The sequence below is a fragment of the Zingiber officinale genome, chromosome 3A, assembly GCF_018446385.1.
Source record: "Zingiber officinale cultivar Zhangliang chromosome 3A, Zo_v1.1, whole genome shotgun sequence".
Classification (NCBI taxonomy): Eukaryota; Viridiplantae; Streptophyta; class Magnoliopsida; order Zingiberales; family Zingiberaceae; genus Zingiber; species Zingiber officinale.
The window spans coordinates 109131839-109142178 of record NC_055990.1 but is presented as its reverse complement, the minus strand read 5'-3'; positions in this window follow the sequence as shown (position 1 = coordinate 109142178).

The following is a 10340-nucleotide window of genomic DNA, read 5'->3' as shown; positions in this document are numbered from 1 at the left end:
GTGAAAACCCTAGGGGGTGGTAACCCTAGGTCATAGGGGGTGGTAACCCTATGCGGAAAGTCTTGGCAGGTCGAAAGCTTCAGGAAAAAGTCCTAGGGGGTGGTAACCCTAGGTGGAAAGTCCTGGTGTCGCGAACCAGGTGAATTACTGGACTAACCGGAAAGCGGATGTCCAATAGAGAGTCCGGAAGCTTCGAGTCCTGAGCAAAAGTCCAGTCGATCTGGAGGATCGCACTGGCAGCAGGTAAATCTCCTGAGTGGAGTAGGTGAGGACGCGTTCCCCGCAGAGGGAACAGTAGCCGTCGGGTCGACCTAGGGTTTTCGGTCGGAAACCCGAAGGCAGACTCGGACAATCCAAAAACTGTCTAACTTTCACTGTTATACTATCACTTATGTGTTATGAGCTAACTTTGTGCTGCAGGGTACTTTTGTATTTAACATATCTTGCAGGGACCAAAGTGAAAAATTAGCCTTGGATGAACAGTACCAAGGCGCCTCCATAGAGCTTGGAGGCGCCTTGGGTGCAAAACCTGAACTAGCTGCGAAACAAGCTTGGAGGCGCCTTGAAGGAAGCCAAGGCGCCTTGGACAACTTGATGAAGGCGCCTTGGAGAGGCTAAAGGCGCCTTGAACCTAATAAGGTTCGACCAGTTCAGCCCTTATCTCCGCGGCTGACTCGGCTCATTCAAGGCGCCTTGGTGAACAGTAGAAGGCGCCTTGAACACCCTTTATAAGGGATCTCGACCAGAAGCTCATTAAAAAACAATTCCAAGCGATCCCCATACGTGATTAGCTGCTAACGAAAGGTTCCCGAAGTGCTGCGACTACCTTCTGACGACCCTAAGCTCCATAATTCATATTCTCTAAGTGTTGTCGGTATTTTTAATTACTGTTTTAACTTGTACGTAGATTGTAATAATTCTCGTGCTTATAGTTGTTGCCCACGGAAAGCGATCAAGGATCGCGGGCCTTCGAGTAGGAGTCATCACAGGCTTCGAACGAAGTTAATCCATTGTGTTCATCTGCTTGTTCTTTAATTCCGCTGCATTTGTTTTTACTCGTACGAATTCAAAAATTGTGAAAGCCACGAGCGCTATTCACCCCCTCCCCCCCTCTAGCGCTTCTCAATCCAACAAAAACTAGATCATCAAGGAAGAAGTGGATAAGCTACTGGTGGTGGGATATATTCGGGAGGTACAATTACCTAGCTGGTTAGCCAATGTCGTCCTGGTACCTAAACCAGGAAATAAGTGGAGAGTGTGTATTGACTTCCGGGACCTCGACAAAGCTTGCCCAAAGGATTACTATCCTCTATCGCGCATTGACCAAGTGGTAGATTCTACCGCCGGATGCGAGTACATTTGTATGCTGGATGCTTACCAGGGCTATCATCAAGTACCTCTTGCTAAGGATGATCAGGAAAAGATTAGTTTTATTATGGCTGAAGGTACCTGTTGTTATAAAGTTATGCCTTTTGGACTAAATAATGCAGAGGTAACCTATCAGAGGCTTATGAACAAAGTCTTTCGGAAATAGATAGGAAGAAATATAGAAGTATATGTGGATGTCATCTTGATTAAATCTCTTCAGGTTGTTGATTTGTGCAGAAACATAGAGGAAACATGTCGAACCTTAAGACAATATAGACTCAAGCTCAATCCTGGCAAGTGCTTGTTTGGATCTAGAATTGGTAAATTCCTAGGCTATATGGTGATCGAGCAAGGGATAGAAGTAAATCCCAACAAAGTCCGAGCAATCTAGGATATAGAGCCCTCACGTAATATGAAAGAAGCTCAAAGACTAACCGGGTGAATCACTGTGTTATCCCGCTTCATCTCTCGATCAACCGATCGAAGTTTTCTTTTCTTCAAGATACTTCGGAAGGCCAATAAATTTCAGTGGGATGAAAAATGTGACAACGCATTTTGAGAATTAAAAGATTACTTGTGAACCCTACCTGTGTTAGTTAAGCCTGTAGTAGGAGAAACCTTATGGATTTATCTTTCAGCAAATGAGCATGTTGTAGGCTCAGTACTGGTGAGGTAGGAGGGTAAGGAACAACAACCAGTGTATTTTTCAAGTCATCTATTGAAAGGAGCTGATTGTAGATATACTACACTTGAGAAATTAGCTTATACTTTGGTCTTGACATCTAGAAGATTACGCCCTTACTTCTTATCACACGTAATCATAGTGCTAACTAATAGCACTCTCGGTCGAGTGCTCCTTAATCCAGAAGTATCAGGGTGATTTGTCAACTAGACGACCGAGCTTAGTGAATACGATATACAATATCAGCCTCGTTCGACAATTAAAGCACAAGCTCTACCAGATTTTATAACAGAAGTGCAAGGTCCTGAAGAAGAAGGGACTTGGAAAATTTATGTGGATGGATCTTCTACCAGACAATGTAGCGGTATTGGCATTCTTCTTATATCCCCTAGGGAGGATCGGGCTCAACTTTCTGTCCGACTAAGTTATAGAGCTACCAACAATGAAGCAGAATATGAAGCATTGATAGCCGGCTTACAAGCAGCTCGACATGTGGGAGCTGCTTGGGTATGGATTGATTCTGATTATCAATTGGCAACACAACAATTGTCAGGCAATTTTGAGATTAGCAGTGATCGACTTAAGTTATATGCAGAAGCTTTTGATAAATTGAAAGCTACATTCCAAGAAGTAAATATATAGAAAATCCCCCGATCAGATAATCAAGTGGCGGATGAACTAGCAAAGCTTACATCAGCGATAATACCTTGGAACCTAGACTGACCAATGGACCAAATAGTATTGGTGTCTTGTATTGAAAGGCAAGCTAACATAGAAATACAGGGCGACTGGAGAGCGCCGATCATATCATTTTCGCAACAAGGTGTCTTACCAGCTATTGTCGAACAAGCCAGAGTCTTTAAGAAGAAAGCCACCCGATATACTTTGAAAGGGGATTAACTTTACAAAAGGGCCTTTTCCAGTCCCTTGCTCAAATGCATTGGACCAGAGGATATACAATATATTTTACAGGAGGTTCATCAAGGTTTGTGTGGCAGTCATATTGGAGGAAGATCTTTAGCATGTAAGATACTATTGGCCGGGTACTTTTAGCCTACTCTGCAAGAAGATGTGGCTCAACTTGTAAGGACATGTATGTCTTGTCAAAAGCATCAGAATATCCCACATCATCCTACCCAACTGTTGAAGGCTTCCATCATTTCTTGCCCTTTTGATCAATGGGGTATGGACATAGTAGGCTCATTCCACTTGGCCACAGCTCAAAGAAGGTTTCTATTGGTAGCTGTAGATTATTTCTCAAAATGGGTGAAAGCTGAACCGTTAGCAAGAATTACTGAGAATACAGTCATCAAATTCTTGTGGCAACACATTATTTACAGATTCAGTAATCCCCATAAGTTAATCTCTGATAATGGAAGACAATTCCAGGGAAAGAGAATTAGAGAATGGTGTGCAGGATATGGCATTACACAGGCATTCACCTCTGTGCCATATCCACAAAGTAACGGGCAAGCAGAAGTGACCAATAGAGAGATCATTAGAGGACTTAAGATTAAGCTAGATCATGTTGGTGGTAGTTGCGTAGATGAGTTACCCAGTGTGCTATGGGCTTACCGTACCACCCCTCGAGAAGCTACAGGGATAACTCCATTTCAACTAGTATACAGAGGAAAAACAGTAGTCCCCATTGAGGTTGGGGTAGAATCTGATCGAAGACAACTTTATGATGAAGATAATGATGGTTGACGTCTTATGCAACTTGATCTTATCGAAGAAGCTCGGAACAAGGCAGCAGCTCATCTTACATCTTATCGACAGCGAATGAGATAGAACTACAACAAAAGAGTTATTCCTCGATTCTTTCAGGTAGGGGATTTAGTGTGGAAGTGTGTTAAACCCGTGGGAGATGTTACTAAATTAGCACCCCAATGGGGAGGACCATACAAAGTTATACAAAAACTTGCTTCCTACTCTTATTATCTCTAAGATACAGAAGGGAGAAATCTTGAGAGGCCTTGGAGTGTGAATCACTTACAACTATACAGAGCCTAACAAATATGCCTATAATTTGTCCATATATTTCCATTTAATTTTTGGATATAATGAAAAGATGCAGGCATTTACTCTTTACTCAATACATACACTTGCTAGAATGAACCGAACAATTCTTCAATCTAGCGTGCTTCCTCGGCTCAGCAACAGTCGATCGAGGACCTTAATGAGTGACTGATCTGGCTTCCTTAAGGGGAACCGGAGACTTTAAACTCTTGATAGTCGAGCGTGCCTCCTCCGCTCATTGCTATTCGAGCGTGCTTCCTCCGCTCGTCGACAGTCGATCAGGGATCTTAAGGAGTGACCGGTTTGACTTCCTTGAGGGGAACCGGAGACTTTAAACTCTTGATAGTCGAGCGTACCAACACCGCTCATTGATATTCGAGCGTGCTTCCTTTGCTCACCGACAGTCGATCGGGGACCTTAAGGAGTGACCGGTCTGACTTGCTTAAGGGGAACTGGAGACTTTAAACTCATGATAGTCGAGAATGCCTCCTCCGCTCATTGCTATTCGAGCGTGCTTCCTCTGCTCGTCGACAGTCGATCGGGGACTTTAAGGAGTGATCAGTCTGGCTTCCTTAATGGGAACTGGAGACTTTAAACTCTTGATAGTCAAGCGTGCCTCCTCCACTCATTGCTATTCGAGCGTGCTTCCTCCTCTCGTCGACAGTCGATCGAGGACCTTAAGGAATGATCGACCTAACTTCCTTAAGGAGAACCGGGGACTTTAAACCCTCAAAGTTCAAGCAAGCTTCCTCCGTTCGACACCAGTTAATCAGGAAATTTTAAGAAAAATCCAGCAGCGTTTCTTGGAGGATGGGCGAAAACCCTAATCCTAGAACTTGTACATATCAGATTGCAACTTCCTTAATATATCATTATCACAAGATAACTCGCTCGGGAAGACATTCCCTACCGAAACATGATAATTTGTTGGCCTTCTTACATCAATGCAAATTCGCTCGGGATTGCATAGCCGACCGAGATATACCAATACTCTGACCTTCTTACAACAATGCAAATTCGCTCGGGAGTACATGCCCGATTAAGATGTATCAATACTCGTGCCTCCTCACATCATGCCAAATTCGCTCGGGAGCACAGTCCCAACCAGAATATATCAATCTGCCGGATTTCAATTGTTGTCCTATATTCGTTTGGGAAGTATCTGCTCGACCTGAATATGATAATGTTATTGCCTTCTCATATTAATGTAAACTCGCTCGGGAGGATATTCCTGACCTAAATGGGGGATATCCCGGCCTTTTTCACACTGATTCAGATTCGCTCGGAAGTACACTCTCGACCGAAATATGATAATACTCCGACCTTCCCATATTAATTTATATCCGCTTGGGATTACATACCCGACCGAGATATATCAATATTATGGTATGCCCATACCAATTTAGATCCACTTGAGAATATGTGCCCGATTGAAATATGATAGTATTAATTCAGATTGGATCAGGAGCACAGTCCCGACCAAAACATATCAATACGTTGAATTCCAAGCATTATCTTATATTCATTCGGAAGTATATGCCTGATTGAAATATATCAATTTTTTGGCCTTCATATATTAATGCAACTTCATTCTGGAGTTTATTCCTGATTGAAAAATGTCAAGGTGATGGCTTTCTTACATTCACTCGAGAGTACGTTTACAATTAAAACAACCCCAAGTTCTGGAGTAAAATGAGGGTAGTTTCAAAGACAAGATGGTATGTCATAACTCTCAACTAGTCATTCATAATTTAGAAACATGCTACATGCACCCAACTACTTCACGAATTCTCCTTTTCATGATTTAATTGACATATATTCATTCTAAAAATTCATTTACAAGAATGCTTGAAGTAGTAAGTAAGCTTCACAAATATGGTCTCAAAGGAATTCAACACAAATAGTTTTACCTGACCACCAAAGTTCTACTTAATGTTGGATCGAGAAGCACTAGAGGGAGGGGGGTGAATAGCGCTCGTGGCTATTTCGTTCGAGTTAAAATTGTTGGTGCGGGAAGCATCCGACGATCGAACCTGAGTTTTGATAATGGCAAAGGATTCAAAGTTAAGGGTTGTTGTTATCTAACGTGGTTAAATAAGGTTTCAGGAAAGTCCTAACTGCGGTTAGGTGAAGGAAAATCCTAAGGGGGGGGTAACCTTAAGTCCTAGGGGGCGGTAACCCTAGGTGGAGGAAAACCCTAAGGGGCGGCAACCTTAGGTCCTAGGGGGCGGTAACCCTAGGTGGAGGAAAACCCTAAGGGGCGGCAACCTTAGGTCCTAGGGGGCGGTAACCCTAGGTGGAGGAAAACCCTAAGGGGCGGCAACCTTAGGTCCTAGGGGGTGGTAACCCTCGGTGGAGAAAAACCCTAGGGGGCGGTAACCCTAGGTCCTAGGGGGTGGTAACCCTAGGCGGAAAGTCGAGTCGCTGGCATCAGGTAAATCTCCGAGTGGAGTAGGTGAGGACGTGTTCCCGTAGAGGAACAGAGGGCGTCGGGTCGACCTAGGGTTTCGGCGGAAACCCGAAAGTCCCGGACAGTTCGAATGCTATCAAAACTTTCATTATTATCATTCATTATGTTTCTGTGCTAACTTTGTGTTGCAGGTATGTGTTTGGGACTAACACGGTTTGCAGGAACAAAGGAGCAAGTTACAACCTCGGATGAACAGTGTCAGGCGCCTCCATGGAGCTTGGGCGCCTCGGGTCTGCTCGAGGAAAAGCCAGTAGGAGGTTGGGCGCCTTAGATGAAGTTCAAGGCGCCTTGGGTGAGTTGAAGGCGCCTTGAGTAGGTGAAGGCGCCTTGAACTGGATGAAGTTCGACCAAGTCTGTGCTGATCTCCATGGGTGACTCGGCTGTTTAAGGCGCCTTGAAGGGCTTCAAGGCGCCTTGAACACCCTTTATAAGGGGTCTCGAGCAGCAGCACGAATTCCAAGCAATCCTTACGCTACAAGCTGCTCTAGAAACACCCAGAAGTGTTGTTACAAGTCCCCGACAACCCGGAGCTTCAGATTCTGCTACTTTATTGTTGTCGGTATAATTTGTTTTAGTTCTTTCAATTGTAATATCTTATTGTACATTTTACGAGCTTATAGTTGTTGCCCACGGAAAGCGATCAAGGATCGCGGGCCTTCGAGTAGGAGTCGCCTTAGGCTCCGAACGAAGTAAAACTTCTTGTGTCCCTCTGTGATTGCATTCGTTATTTCTGCTGCATATATTTACTTTGATAGTTTTGCGATTTCGATACGATCAAAATAGCCACGAGCGCTATTAAACCCCCCTCTATCGCGTCTCGATCCAACAAAAATGTATCGAGTAGATAAACGCGGTATAAAAGAAAAGAACACACGCTAACACAAGTTAGTTACTTGGTTCAGAGCCTGTGGCGATTCCTACTCCAAGGCCCGCGATCGTTGATCGCTTCCGGTGGGCAACAACTATAAGCTCGAAAGGAGTTACAAATTATGTACAAAAAAAGCTGTTAAATTTACCAACAAAAAAAGGAAATAGCATATTCAGAGCTTCGGGTTGTCAGCTTTGAGTTATAGCTTTATCGGGTCGTTTCTTGATGTAACGACCCGGCCCTTTGGCCTCTTGGGCGGCCCTTGCGGCGACCCTTATGTCGTTGGCCCATTTGGCGACCTCTTATGTCGTCGACCGACGACCCTTTGGCCGTGCCGTTACTCACTAGGACTTTCCACCCCTGGCAGTGTATTTTTGCCTCCCCCAGGATTCGAACTCCAAACCTCCAGGCTTAAGTATTAGAGTTTATGAATCCTGGTAACCAAGTGAGATGATCTCACTTGGTTACCAGGATTCATAAACTCTAATACTTAAGCCTGGAGGTTTAGAAACGACATAAGGGCCGCCAGTTGGGCCGCCGCAAGGGCCGCCCAAGAGGCCAAAGGGCCGGGTCGTTACAATAAAAGGCGCCTTTTTATTGTAACGACCCGGCCCTTTGGCCTCTTGGGTGGCCCTTGCGGCGGCCCACTGGCGGCCCCTTATGTCGTCGGCCCATTTGGCGACCTCTCATGTCGTCGACCGACGACCCTTTGGCCGTGCCGTTACTCACTAGGACTTTCCACTCCTGGCCAGTGGATTTTTGCCTCCCCCAGGATTCGAACTCTAAACCTCCAGGCTTGAGTATTAGAGGGGCCGACGGTCGACGACCCGAGGGTCGCCAAATGGGCCAAGAAGGCCGGGTCGTTACAATAAAAAGGCGCCTTTTTATTGTAACGACCCGACCCTCTTGGCCCATTTGGCGGTCCATTTGGCGACCTCTCATGTCGTCGGCCCATTTGGCGACCTCTCATGTCGTCGACCGACGACCCTTGGCCGTGTCGTTACTCACTAGGACTTTCCACCCCTGGTTAGTGGATTTTTGCCTCCCCCAGGATTCGAATTCTATACCTCCAGGCTTAAGTATTAGAGTTTATGAATCCTGGTAACCAAGTGAGATGATCTCACTTGGTTACCAGGATTCATAAACTCTAATGTAACGACCCAATTTTCCCTATTTCGAGTTCTAAAAGTCCTTATAAAAATCTAGAAATGCTTTAGAAAAATTCTAGAGATTTTTAGAAATTTTTAGAGTATTTTTACGTAATTTTTTGAGTTCGTTTGGTATTTTTACTGAACGAAAGAAGTTTTGACAAAAACTGTCCAAGCCGAGATTTGAAGCGTTAACCTCGGGTGAAGCAGAGGTTCAATAACCAACAGACCAGCCGCGGGTTTATTAATAAAACCCGAATCAAGTTGTATTTAAGCAAGAGTAGTTAATAGAAATATTGGAGTTATAAAGGGAGAACTTAGGGCTTGATTAGTCGTGACCTAATCTCATGATTTCTCTTCCCTTTCTCTCCCGACGCGAGCGGCGCTGTTCTCCTCTCGGGCGGAAACGAAGCCAACCTAGGGCACGTCTCCTTCGGCCGACCAAGGCTCGATTCCAAGAGATTTCTTCGTCCTCTTGATCCTCTCGACAAGGAGAACTCGAAGACGCGAGGAAGAGGCCGAGATCGTGAGTTTCTCTGAAGCCCTAGAAGCTGTCTTGCTCGGTTGTAAGTCCAAGAACCGAAGGTGAGTTGCTACTCACCTGTAGTAGGAGTAGTTCCGGATTCTCGTTCTTCTTGCTTTCGAAGTTTGCTGTGAAGTTTTTGGTTTTGGGCTTGTTGTCGTGTACCTCAAAGAAAGGAAATGGAATTTGTTTGTTTGCTTAGCTTGTGGTTGTTGGTTTCGAATTCTTGTTAGTTTCTTGTTGTTTTTCCGAAGCATGCTGTAAGGAGTGTATTCTTGAGGCTAGCTGCCGTGAGTTTTTAAGAAGATGAGGAGAGATTTGGAATAACATGGATAGCTAGTTCTGGAAGGTTTTGGATTTCGATTTTTTGTTCCATTAGTTGTGTTGTAGTTTCAATTTCAGAAGTTCGTTTGTTAAATCAGAGCATGAGTTTCTTTGCTTTTGGATTATGCTGTACAGCATTGGAATAGTTAGATGTTTCTGAGTAGCATGGGTTTCTTGTTTCCTTTGCCTTGGATTATACTATACAGTATTGAGTTAGCTAGAGGTTTAAGAGTAACATGCCTGTTTTGATTTCTTTCTTTTGATCTCAGTTTTAGCATCTCAGCTGTAGCATCACATTGTCACTGTAATATATATGTAATCAGCATTCCGAATTCTCAGTTTAGACTGATCTCAGTTTTTGCATCTCAGTTGTAGTATCTCAGTTTTTGATATGCCTCATGAATTTCATATTAGCCTTGAGATCTAGTTGTTGGTTGCTTAGTAAGAATAGTTTTTTTTGCATTGGCGGATTTCTTTTCCATTGCTAATAGAAGTGCAGTTTTCTTTTTCTAGCTTTACCTTAGTACGAATTCTCAGTATTTCCTGATGAAGCATGATATTCTGTTAATTCCATGCAGCAACGATTCCTTTATTTTCTAGATTCTATTGCATGCCTAGTAGTTGAATTTGTTTTAATATCACAACATGCTTAAGTTGTTCTAGTTTCCTATTTGCTATTGGAATAACATGAGCAGTTCTATTTTTATAGCATGCAGATTTTTATAAGTAAAGTATGCAGATTTTGATAGGCTTAATATGCAGATTTTTGTTAAGCTTTGCATGCAGATTTATGTTAAGCTTTGTATACAGATTTTCAGTACGTAGGGTGTGTTCTAGTGCACACCAAGTGCTTGATAAAATGCTTAGCTCAATATAATGCTACAGTAGGCATTTTAATAGCTCAGTTAATGCAGTAGAAGCATTTAAAATAACTTATT